A 13,207-nucleotide genomic window follows, 5' to 3' on the forward strand; every position below is an offset into this window, starting at 1 on the left:
CGGGCTGTGCTGGGGCGGGGGCTGGGGCTGTGCGAGAGTCCCGGCGAGGCGCTGTGCTGGAAGTGGGGCGAGCCCTCCACTTCACCGGCGTTAGGCGATGGAAGGCACCGGGCATCGTACAAACCCGCATCGACACCTGGCTCTTACCGTCCCGCGGCCGTCGCACAGCATACGTCCCTGAAACGAGTCGGGGCTGGTCCCTTAAAAAAAAAAAAATCCCATATTAAGTCCGTATTCCACCCGGCAGAGCTGCCCGTGGGAAATGCGAGATCCTTCGGAGCAGAGAGGGTCAGATCGTGGCACCATAAAGGGAACTGGACCAAGCGAAGGAGTGGGTTAGAAAAGAGGTTTCCTGGAAAGTGAAAACTTGCAGATGACTTTTGAAAATACTGCCAGGTTTTCGGCTGGCTGCTTAGACCTTCAGTTATACTTTGACATCATGTACACTGGAGTGATATTAATTGTGCTAAGATCAACTGAGATAATAAGGTAGTGTAAATGAGAACAAAACCTGGCTTCCCTAGTTCATTTGGAGAACGACTTGCCTACAGATATCACATGCTCTGGAATGAAATATTGAGAAAATGTTGGCTGGATCAGATACATTTCCTTCCATGGACACTGAGGAAGGAAAGGTTCATCTGGCTTCTGGTATGCTTGTCTCATCCACGCTTTTTTTGGCCAAATGACTTTACTGTGGGTTAGACATCAGTGATGAGCACTGTGAAGAGCAGATGCACGCTGTGCAGCTCAGTCTTGTGTCTGGCTAATGTCCATGTGCAGCTCTGAAAGGATGTTGGAAAAGGATGTTCTTCATTTTAAATTGCTCTTAGGGAGATGTGCAGTCCATAATGTGCTGCCGAGGCACTTCTGTGAGATGTGCTTTCTTTGATACAGTCTACACAATTTCAGTAGAAGAGTAACTTGGAATGTCATGAAACAGCCAGTCTTGGAGTAACAAGACATATGAATGGATAGGAAAAAGACAAAACTTAAAGGAAAAATAATTCCCAAGAATGACCCTTATTTCTCCTTGATAATAACCAGTGAATGCAGTGGCATATAAGAGATGGGTTGGCTTTCAAATGGCAAAAATGCTCCATATTTCACCTATGAAAAAGGAAATCAATGTTTTTGTGGGTTTTTGTGGGGTGGTTTTTTTGTTTAGTTTTGGCTTTTCAGTGTGGAAAGCCACATGCATGGCATATGAACAAAAAAAGAATACAGCATCAGTTAGTGCCATGATATTCCTAACCTGGAAGCAGACCACTGGCTCACTTCAACATGCAGCCACTGCAGAAAAGGGCACATTTGACAGTGAACTTGCTGATTGCATTAACTTCTGTGGAAATAGCAAACAAAGCCTGTTGAAACTATGGGGAAAGAAATGTTGTAGACACCTACTACAGTACTGGCAGTGCTTAGATTAGAGGTGGATAATCCTGCTGGAACCATTTAAAACAATACAGAGAATTTGCTATATCCTTTTTTATTTGTATACTCAGACTAGAGGTAGAGACTTTCTGGTACAAGCCCTGTGTCTGGGATGTCACTGGGTATAAACAGAGACAGATGGTGCATTGAAGTTCTCAGCATTGATTTTGCATATAGATAAGTTCCCAGGTATAACATTCTAGGGAGATAAGAGAACCAAAAGCAGTAAAGCAAAATGTTTGAATCTTGAAAATAAGAAAGAAGTCAATGGAAGGGTTTCTGTTATAGCTCAATTATTCCAGCAGTGGAATTGCAACCTGGAACAGGCAGAAAGAATTTTCCCAAGGTCAAGCAGGAAGATGAATAGAAGGAAAGGCAAATGCAACAGAGCTGAAGTGGCTGCTAAGACAGGCATGCTGTTGCTAGGACTGGCCAAAAAAAAACCACTGGTGCTTTCTAAAGGAAACAAACTATGATTGCTTGGGCTTGTATTACTTTTGTGGATTTTTGCTCAAAGCCGAATCCACTGAAGAATGAGAAAATTCTCAAGTTCTTCCTATTGATGAATGTGCTTACCCCAGAGCATCAGGCATAGTCACTAGTAATCCTTGGCTTTGGAAGAAACTGAGAAGTCTGATCCAGATCTATCCACTGTGTTTCACAATCTCAACATATGCAATGTAGGCTAGGTCATACCATCCTAGCATGCTCAGGTACAAAAAATACGAGTACTTAGGCCACAAGTGAGAATTACTTTTTGCAGCTGTGCTCTGATTTTTCATTCTTTTCATGGATAAAGCACCTCTCAAGGGGAGGTGAACAGCACTGCTAGAAGAGGTTATGATTTGTTCAGCAGAGGAGAGAGAACAGTGCGGAAAGAGGAACAGGGCAGAAAGGCTTTTGTTTCTTTTTGGAGGTCACTGCTGTTTCTGTAAGTTTTTTAGCCTGTGCTACGTCACTGATGTCCTGCCACTTTTTGTGGCTTGTTCATTTGCTGTGAGCTGCTCAGTGACTTTGGGTAAAGCTGCACCAGAGGAGTTGTCAGCAAGATCAGGCCTCTCTCACCAAGGCTGGTGGCTGCGTCAGGACCTCATGCAGAGGCTGTGGCAGCAGGAAGCACCACGGCTCCAAAGTAATTAAGTTGCTCTTTTATTGCTCTTCCTCCTTCATGCTCTCTATGCAAACAACACAGTGTGAGTTGGCCCTTCCTCAGGACAGTGTCTTTCATGCAAAATGTGTTTCAAAATGTTTTGCAATTATAAAATATACCAGGAATGTTAAACAGAGAAATGGGAAGACAGATATTTTCAGAGAAGGTTTGAAAGAAAGAAAGATGACAGTAAAGAAGAAAAAAATGCATGGAGTCTTGAGATGGTGAGAATAAAAAAAAAAGTAACAAATAGAGATTTTTTTTTTTTTAATGCAATTGCAGTCAGATAAGTACTGACTTTTCCTTGGAGTCAGAGCAACAGGTTGAGGGTCTGGATGAGTCTGGTTGCCTCTGAGGTTCTGGCAAGAGCACATCAAGGAGATGTAGCTTGACTGATGCTTAGTGTGGTTGGGCCTCTGGAGCTCAGTGTCATTCTTGCTGCTATTAGGCTGTCTATGAGACAGCATGGCTGTAGTGGATAGCTTTTAATAGCTTTTCTTAGAATACAGAAAAATATGGAAAATTAAATGTTATTATTGTTATTATGACTGATTTGATGGTTCTTGATATGATTTCCTGTACCTTCTCAGAGTCATTAGCTGGTGGAATAAGCAAACAGTGACTGTAAAAACTTCCAGAGGGAATTCTTACTCATCCAAGTTTGAGTACAGGAGTTAGGTGCACATGACCTTCTCTAGTGGACTTAAAGCCATTTCTCTTTCTCATTTTGACTATCTAAGGAATTTAGGAACTTCCTCAGACAGGTCTGCTTCATTGCACTCCCAAGATACAGGAACATAGCAGTTAAATGAACTAAATCCCACCCAAGAAAATCAGATCCTCATCTGTTCAGCTGAGCTCTCCACTTCAAACACTTACATATAGAGAATGTAGTTCTACTGAGACCCAGGTTAAAAATAAAACCTTCTGCTATTTGGACAACCAGTGAATACTGTCTCTCCCCTCATTCTTTACCAAGATCCCAGGAGAAGGCAGTGAATAGTTATGCCTTCCTGAACCTGACCATGTCCTCTTAGTGCCTGGATTTGTACTCAGCTTGTAGCACTGCTTTGAGCACCCATTTTGTCTTGTACTTCTTTGTGAACATGGTGGCTGAAAGTTAATGAGTTTTGAGGGTAACCTTTTCTGATACTGAAAAGGCTTTGGCACTATAATTTGCATAAGCATTACTATTTAATAATGGCCAACACAGAAAATAGGAAACATCCTTGAAGACTTCTTGAGACAATATTTAACTTCTAATTCCTCCATCACATAAAAGCTACTTGTTAATGCAAGGACCAGTTAAATGAATTCTAAAGCTCAATTAACTCCATCATTAGATGTTTTTAAAATACTGTTAGACCACTATTAGACTTAGAACTCTCCAGATACCTCTGGTCTTTTTAATTACCTGGAGTCATTATAAGGAGCAGTCACTGAAGTTCATTCATTTTCTCCATGGTTCTTACTAATCCACTTACAAACTTTGCCATAGAGCAACCTCAGGAGAGGCTATCTTTAATGAGACCCCTATGGAATAATGGTCTATTCATTTCCCTAAATGTCACTTGGATCATATTAATAGATTCACATTCCAATAAGAGGACAAGTGGCTCATACACTGCTTATCTGTGATATAAAACCTTGGCATGGATCAGCTCTGTCTGTTAGTAGTCAGCATTTTTCATAGAATCTTTTTAATTTTATAAGCTGGCTCTTTGTTTAGGGCATATCAGCAGTGAGGTACATTAAGTACATGGATAATGTCCAAGGGCAAATGGTGGTGTCTTCTCATGTCCAGGGACTGCTGCTTCTTCCAGGGTTCATTAAAAGCCAACAGCAAATCCTGTGTGGAGCCAGATGAGAAAGTTGCACTTGATTTTTAAAGGCAATGAAATTCATACATAACTTATGATGAATAAATAGTTCTGCAAGTATTGCAACTGCAGAAGGTTTGTTTTCTTGGAGGTTTGTGTCTTGTGGCTAATTACTTCTTGTCTTCACAAAGACACAAGCTCCACTTGAAGTTTTGCTAGGCAGAGCAGTTATAAGGTGGCGTGGATGTATATGTAGTTTTTCTTATGGTCTGTCTCTCTGTGAGAAGGACCAAGATGTTTCTTGCCCTAAGTTCATAAGGTCTAATTAGCCTGTTTCAGTGAAATTGATTCTGATTTACTTAAGTATTGGTAACATCAGATTAAACCTATTAAACGGGGGCATCTTGCCCACAGATACCATCCATGACTTTTTAGATGTCATAGGGTGCCAGAGACATTGTGGAGTGCTGGCAGATATGAGCAGGGCCTATAGGAAGCATTCAGATTTTTTTACTTGGTGACTGGGATGCAGGCAGGATGCCTAAGGGCATCTCAAATGGCACTGAGCTGAGCCCCAGTTCTTTAGTATCTGTATTGGAATCTTGGGCACTCATCTCCAAATGTACGCGTATACTTAAATATTTTAAGGAAAATCCAACCAACTTCCAACCTTTTTTTTATTAAAAAAATAAAAAAAAATATATACACACACACATATATACACTTTTATTTTATTTCTTATGTTGCAGGGGGGGAGGGGGCAGTGACTGACATCTGGAAAGGGTTTTCTATTCACATAGATTTTACTGTGGAGCCAGAAAAGCTTTAAGTGCCAAGCCAGGATTTCCAAATTCCAGTGTTGTTCTGTGCGTTTGCCGTCACTGCAACCCACAAGCTCTCCCAAAAGCACAGCACTGCATCAGTCAGTACAACCACTGTTTTCAGAGATATGCCTTTTGAGGAATAATTCTGTATTTCATCTGTTCACAGGCACACTCTTGGCTGCTATTGCACCTGTATTAGATGATCCACTTAGGAATACTGGATATAGCAAGGCAGAACTACCCTGCTACCCTTACCTGTGACATCTTAATGTCCATGTCATTTTCAAAAGATAGTTACATACCTGTCAGTTAATCAAACCATTACAAATCTGATGCCCATGTACTCAGCAATCATCTAATACCATTCTGTCAGAGCAGAAGTGCTTTAAAGGGGGGTAAAAATTTCATCTGAGATGATTCTAAAGACCAATTACACTGCCAGAGTGCTCCAAAGTGGCCTAAGTATAATTGAAAATCAGGACCTCCATCACAAAGATAAATGATCCCACCAAAAGAACAATCTCATCTCCACAAAATAGCAGAAGCAACAACAGTAGAGACAAATCTCTTCAGGGGCCTCCTGTTTGAAGCCTACAGAGCTAGCCGCAGAGCCCACAGCAAGAAGGGAAAACAAACCCAAAGCGCAAGACAGATCTCACGTGGAGCTGCCTTTTACCCAGGGGATGAAGCACAGCTACTGCAGCCCATCTCTTTATGTTGGATGAAATATTCCCAAAGGAGTCCTCTCTCTCTTTAGGAGGCATCTTTTTTTTTTTTTTTTTAATACAGTAATAAATTCTGAGCTGAGGGGAAAAAAGCAGTGTAAGGAAAGGTTGTTCATTATAATTCTTAAAATGTGAGGTTTTTTGATAATTTTAACATCTCAAAGGTCAGTGGCTGCTGCTTCTTTGTCCCTGAGGTAACATTGCCTTTTTCTGTAGTGTCTCTTTTTCATCAAAGTCAGAGAAAATCTATGAACTGTGTGATAACCTTAGGTAATTTTTTGGAGTGGTAGCATAATGTGCTGTGATATCAGAACTGAGATAGAATAATTTTGATAATGTATCAGCTCCTGAGTGCATCTGCACATACCAGCCCAGGAACATATACACTGAGAAGATCAGCTTTTCATCCCAACCCTATAATAAAATGCAAGTTCTGTCACCAACCAAGAGTGAAGAAATAGCAGCTGTTCCCACCTCTTTTTGTGATCTATTCACATTTGAAGCACTAGTGAAAAAATAAGTGGATTCCCTGCTGGTTTAGAGTCTTATAATATTGAAGGCAAATAATCACAGGTTATCTGTGGACAGAAATGCCAAAGATACACAAAAGGGACTTCAGTTCTTTTTCTTCTCAAAACTCACCCATGTTAATGACAAGTGCAATTTTCATAAGCTTTTCAACTGAGACAGTGTTTCAATAAGTTGGATCTGATTCTGAAGAGTACTAAACATGTGCTTAGCAATATATGAGGAGAGTACTCTTTTGGCACTGGTATCAGATCCTTTGCCTTTGGAATCTCTTCACTACAGTCAAGGATGCTAAAGCATAACAGTGATAGAGAGGCAAATAAATATTCTCTGGACGTGCTTATCTCCTTGTTGAAAGTAGAGCTTTGCAATTTTCTACACTCTCACCATAAAGCAAGCATATAATATATCCTATGTTATGCTGCTGTCCTTCAGGCCTCTTATAAACTACAATTCTTTTATTCCTGCCTCCTTAGGTTTTCTCTTTTATAGTCTCTCCTCAAATTTTAAACAGAAGACTTCTCATCCAGTTTCATGTGTACCTAAAAAGAGGCAATTCTTTTTTGCTATTCCTTTTTGACTGTGTTTCAGATCACAGGAAACCTAGCAGACAAAGTCTTCCTGTACTGCAGCTTTGAGGCTTGGAAGCTCAAAGCTCTGCTAAAGCGTAAACCAGAGCAGTAAGGTAAGATGCCTGACCCAGCCATTTGAAGGGATGGGTTTGTTTGTGAAAGGCAGATCAACAAGATCACGTTAGATTTTTGTGTTGTGGTCTCCAGCCAAGGCTCACGCCGATTACAATTACCCAGGGCCACCCAACACAGGGAGGGTAATGCAACACTTAGACATATGCAGGTTGTGTCATGAATACAATGTCCTGTATTTTGTCAGTCTGATTAATTCTAATGTTAATTTTTTCCTTTTCCTGATTTTCAGTTTTTGCTAGGTAAGGTTGAAAAGTAAGGTTGGAAAACCTTACTTTTCTTTTCAAAAACCACTCAAGGTGTATGGAGGGCCAGCTCTGTAGCGGGAGAGACAGGCAGCATGTGAAGAATAGGACCTGACTTGGTGTGTCTGATGAGCCTTCTTCATGACATTTCCCAATGTCCTTTCTTTTGTGGTAGGTTATGTAAGAGCTCTTTCAATGAAAGATGCTATAAAAAGATTTCATTTCCTAATGATACGTTATTACTCAATGAAATGGGGCAAGGCTAAACGCATCGCTGTTGCAAAGGCTCAAGGGATGACTGAGAAAGATGGTTTAGCAGTTTCAGGATGGTGGGCTAATAGCTGCATATTAGGGATGATTCACTTCTCATATAATTTTATGCATGTGCAGCTCCATGGGCAGCAGTGATTCACTTGAGTGGCAGAAGAAGGCCCTATAAGGAGAAGTGTGCCACAAACTGATTGATTTATTCCCATTGCTTAGTATGGAAGATAAATTTCTTGAGCCAGGTTTCTAATATTCAAATCCATGAAAGTATTCTGCTTGGCAGCTATTTCTGATTGTTAACAGAAGAGCTGTGGAAAATGAATTTTTGATTTGGCTTATTTATAATCTCTGTTCCAAGTTGTCCTTCATAATTAATTAAAACTGGCTGATGCCGGTTTTCACTCTCTGCCATTATAACAAATTCGTCACTGTTTAAAATCTGATTTTTTTATGAAATGAAATGAAAAATTCCACCAGCTTTTTCAGACACAACCCATTGTTGCTTTCTCATAATTTACACATGTATTTATGCATGCATTTTAGTAAATTGCTGGGTTTCTTGGTCTGTAGTCCTGATTGTCAGAAAAAGGTAAACTCATCCCTGGTTATGGTCACATGAATTGTGAAGTACTTGACATTTGGAAGCATGAAAACACCAAGAGTGGTATTTAGTCAACTTTTTAAGTTTTGGACAATCTGTAGTGTAATGGGTGCAAAGTCTTCAGCAAATAACATCACAAATGAAAGAAGGATTTGATTTATTATTTCAGTTGCCCTTAAATTGAAGTAATTGTTTTTAATATGCACAAAATAGTTAAAAATAATAAATGAGTTATTACTATGCATCAGTAATAAATTCCCAGACAATAAGTTGAATATAGGAGTTTGATTATTACCTTTTTTCCACCTAGTAAAGAGAAAAATATCAGAATTAGTTTTAAAAATTCGCTGGTTTTCAATGTGAGGCATATATTCGAGCCTTTATCCCAGAGTAATTTACTTCCATTAAGACCCAAGTCAGTAATGGCCAAAGTCTTCAGTTTTACCCCTTTCTATTTATTTGCTAGTCTCTCTGAAAGAGGACTGATTGTTTCAAACCATCACCCATGCCAAACTGAACGGATTAGCACAGCTCTTTTCATGTCAAATCACCTCACAAAGGGAACAGTACTGAATGTGTATTATAGCTCTAAATTGTACCAGTGTACTTTCTGTAGGCTTTAGCAATAACCCCATGGAGACTTGGAGGCTATGCTCGTGTTTTATCGCTTTGACATGTTCTTTATACAAGTACCAGAGACACAAAAAGTCAAAGTTGTCACTTGAATTAAAACAAAGGCATCATACTTTCCCCCAAAATAAATTTTTATTAAACTATTGTGCATGTTTTCTATCATGCAAGTTGTGACATTATGCCTCCTACCTTCCTATTCATTGAAGTGTACTAAATTATAAGCTGATAGAGGATAATATCTTTGCCTTAATAATGTGCTCACTAATTCTGTATGTTGATATATCTCTGAAATATCACCTTTGTGCTTGGTGGAGGGACAGAGATCTAAAAGCAGGAAAAGCAATATAAGGTTCAGGTACAAAAAATTAGCTGTGCTAGTGAAAGACACATTTCAAATTAATTCTGTCACTGCCTAATGGAACAGTCTTATTTTCCTCTATTTCTCACCCTTTTGTGGGCTGCAGAGATACAGGTGGACATATAGCAACTGCAGCAGAGACAGCCTGCACATTGCCAGAGGTCTCAAGAGGCATTAAAACTGCTCTACTATCTGAACTTTTTTTTTGCACACTATATCCCATGGTAGGATTATAAGGCCAGAATTTATCCCTTAAACCTTACCAGGGTATATGACTTTCTGTAGCAGATTACTATTCTGAATTTGGGAAATATTTATAGTACTTTAAACTCCCATCTTCATCTAAGACAGTCACCAACCTGGAATTCACATGTATTTGCTTCTATAGGATGTCAACAGTCTTGTGTGAATATTCCTCAGCTCTTCATTTATCCCTCCTAGCTGTCCTATTTTATATGTTAAGAATATTCTTTCCTTCATTTAATCTTATTCTGCAAGACACTGAAGCATTTCTAAGAGGTCGCTTAATTTCATTAGCTTTTCTGAAAACAAAAGCACAGCACGAACACCTAAGTAGAAAAATTAAATTGCTAGATAGAAGTCAGAAGAGGGAAATGCCACTATACCAGCTTTAAAGACCATAGACTATTTCTAAACTCATCACTGTTGTAACTAAAATTATAGCCACAGTCTTGGAGATCAAAACTTGCTGCAAGGAGGAACAAGATGAGGTGACTTAATGCTGCTCTGTATGCATCAGGACAACAAGGCTATGTCTGAAATTGAAAGTTGTCAAAGCAGTCTCATATGGGCCTCTTCTGTTAATCAGATAGTTTTACTATAATATTTAACATTGTTCCTTTCTGAGCTACATTTTGTCTCCTTTTAGTTAGAGTAGTCTCTGAAAGCTATGCAGAGAACAGTAATTAATAGCATTTTTAATCTCAGGTGTCACTCTGTAGGCAGAAAGGAACATAGGATGCAAAAAAGTAATAAAGCTTATATCGGCTTTTGTGAGTATTTCCAAGTTTGGAGACAATAAAAAGCCTGATTGTAGGGTTGCTCCATGTTATTTTACTTAAAAGTTAAGCAGAATGGTAGCTGATGGTAAAATTACTGGTTATATGGGAATCACTCAGCCATGAATTTAAAGGAAGTTGAGTGGATAAATCCCCACCCATTCAAAGCAAATCAAAGGAAAGATACTCAATTTTACTCAAGTGGTCCAGCTTCCACATTTCAGTGAAAAATTTAATGCAAAAGCATACTGGATTTTTTGCCTTTTTCCGAGTTTTTGGGCCAGAGTTATTTTCACTTCTGATCCTCAAAAATGACAATAATGGAAGAGTCAGCAGCAATGACAATGGGAACAGCAGTGGTTAAACATGAACTGGTGACAGAATTTCATCTGTTATAATATGAAATCTAATTAGCATTAATATATTCATCAAGCTGAATTGCACCCAGTGTTTTGCATACATAAGTACAGGCAAATATAATTGAATAGCTTGGTAGATCAAAGTGCTCCATGTAAGACCTGGGTATCTGCTACACACAGAAGCGGCAGCACTGGTTGGGATTTGTGGCCTCTCTTCCAAGTGAGGGCCATGATGGCATGGAGGAGGAGGGACTGGGGAGGATGGCAGTGGAATGTAAGGATGTGGAAATGGACCCCAGACACCTTATGGATCTGCACTTTTTAAAGAGCAGAAATGTCCAAGTCCAGATGCGTCACACACATTGATTCTACCTTTAAGAGAAACAGGTAAGCAAAAGAGGCTACAGTTGAGGTTGGCTTTTGAGAGATTTTGTTCAGAATATGCACTAAAAATAGAAGAGATGCAGTAACAGTCTTAGAACCATAGCCACAGAATGGTTTGGATTGCAAGAGACCTTAAAAATCACCCAATTCCAACCCCCCTGCCATGGGTAGGGAGCACCTTCCACTAGACCAGGTTGCTCAAAGCCCCATCCAACCTGGCCTGGAACTCTTCCAGAAATGGGGCATCTACAACTTCTCTGGGCAACTTGTTACAATGCCTCACAGCTGTCAGAGAAAAGAATTTCTTCCTAATTATCTAATCTAAACCTAACCTCTTCCCATTTGAAGATATTCCCTCTTGTACTGTCACTACATGTCCGTGTAAAAAGTCCATCTCCAACTTTCTTGAAAGCCCCCTTCAGGTACTGAAAGGTGCTGTAAGGTCTTCCTGGAGCATTCTCTTCTCCAGGCTGGACAGCCCCAACTCTCTCAGCCTGTCTTCACAGAAGAGGAGCTCCAGCCCTCTGATCCAGCCTTCCTTGAAGCCACTCCCTTGTGGATGCTTGTCTTCATATTATCCCTATTCTATATGCCATATTGTATCTGAAAGAAAACAATAGTTTGTTGCAGGGAGTTTAATCTATACCATATAATTAATATCATGTAATGCTTACAAAGTATTTTGAGAAAAGAATATGAAAGTGCTAAGGGCTGTTAGTATAATGGATGTCTTAATTTTTTTCATAAAAGTCATGTAGCAGATAGTTTTAAAGCAAAATCATGAAAGACTAGGAACACTTATTAGTTTGATGGTATGAAATAAATAATAGATATCCATTCCTGGGAGCTTTTGCTTCTTTGGGTAATACTATTTGTTTCTTAATTTATTACTTCTTTATCCCAAGATATATGTGGCTCTCTGAAAGCCTGAGTGAGACAGATTAGAGCAAGGGGAAGGGAGAAAGGGAAGAGCTGGAAAAGAGGCTGAAGAGTAGCACCACCACTACTATGAATATTTAAGTAGTTAAAGATGAAGGTGTCAGCTCTTTACATTAATTTTTTTTTTTTTTAGGGTTTTCCCTGTTCAGTCTAGTCCATATACTGGAGAAGGAAACACAAAGCATTGATGCAGGGGGGTACCCCATTGGTGGAGTTGTTCCAGGAGGAAAGAGCAGGTAAGGTGCCAAGTATGGGCAGGTGGAGTTTTCCATAAATCCTTTCAGGATGTATTGGTAGGAAGAGGTGGGGCTGACATGATGCAGGAGTCTGAGGTTCCTATTTAGAATACAATAAAATCTGAGTGGAAACCATAATTTTTTTTCTGCAGAGTTATTCAGGCATTGATTTTCATGTGGGATCCCCATTAGATCAGCTGTATATTTGGCATCCAGGAAAAAAGACATGCTGACCGTGAAGAGGGAGAGTAGTTTTCACCCCTGGAGCAGAGAGAGCACTGCCAGAGGGTTGCCATTCTGGGTAAATTGTTCTTGAAGTGGTGTCCAGACATGAGGAAATGCCCAGAGAAACCAGAGGGCATCTCTCAGGCACTTAACATTGTGCTTCACATCTTGGGGTCAGTCAGAATTTCTGGCAACCTCAGGTTGCAGGCAACGAAAAGCCAAACTAAAATCTATTGAGGACAAATATGAAAATGTTTCTTCCAATTGTTCGGGACCTGATGTAGGTGAATTGAATTTTAAATCCTTCTAGGGGGTGATTCTTCTATTCCAAAGTGAACCTTTCCCTTTCTTCCCAGTGGTGTTCTTTTTCCTGCTGTGAAAACTGAAGTATTTTCATTTGAGGGTATGTACGGACCTTTAGAGTAACACAGTTAAATCAGATATTAATGTTTAAAATTTTGCAATTTTCCTGCTTTTGAAAGTGTTTAATTATTAGTTATCTGATAGAAGGAAATCTGTTGTGAAATAATCCTCAGGCACAAGTTTACAATGCTTTTAAATTCAAAGAGAAACTATTTCTTCTGTCATTTCCCAGGGCTTGCAATCAATGTTCCACTAATTAACACATTGAAATATACATTAGTTCCTATTCTTGCTGCTATATAGCATACTGACTGATCCACACTTCAGCTTTCCGCTTTCAGCATTCAGCCCTGGGAATCAGGCTGAGGTTTTTAGGTGGTACCACGGGGTACC

Source organism: Geospiza fortis, unplaced genomic scaffold (genome assembly GCF_000277835.1).
Source record: "Geospiza fortis unplaced genomic scaffold, GeoFor_1.0 scaffold194, whole genome shotgun sequence".
NCBI classification, from domain to species: domain Eukaryota; kingdom Metazoa; phylum Chordata; class Aves; order Passeriformes; family Thraupidae; genus Geospiza; species Geospiza fortis.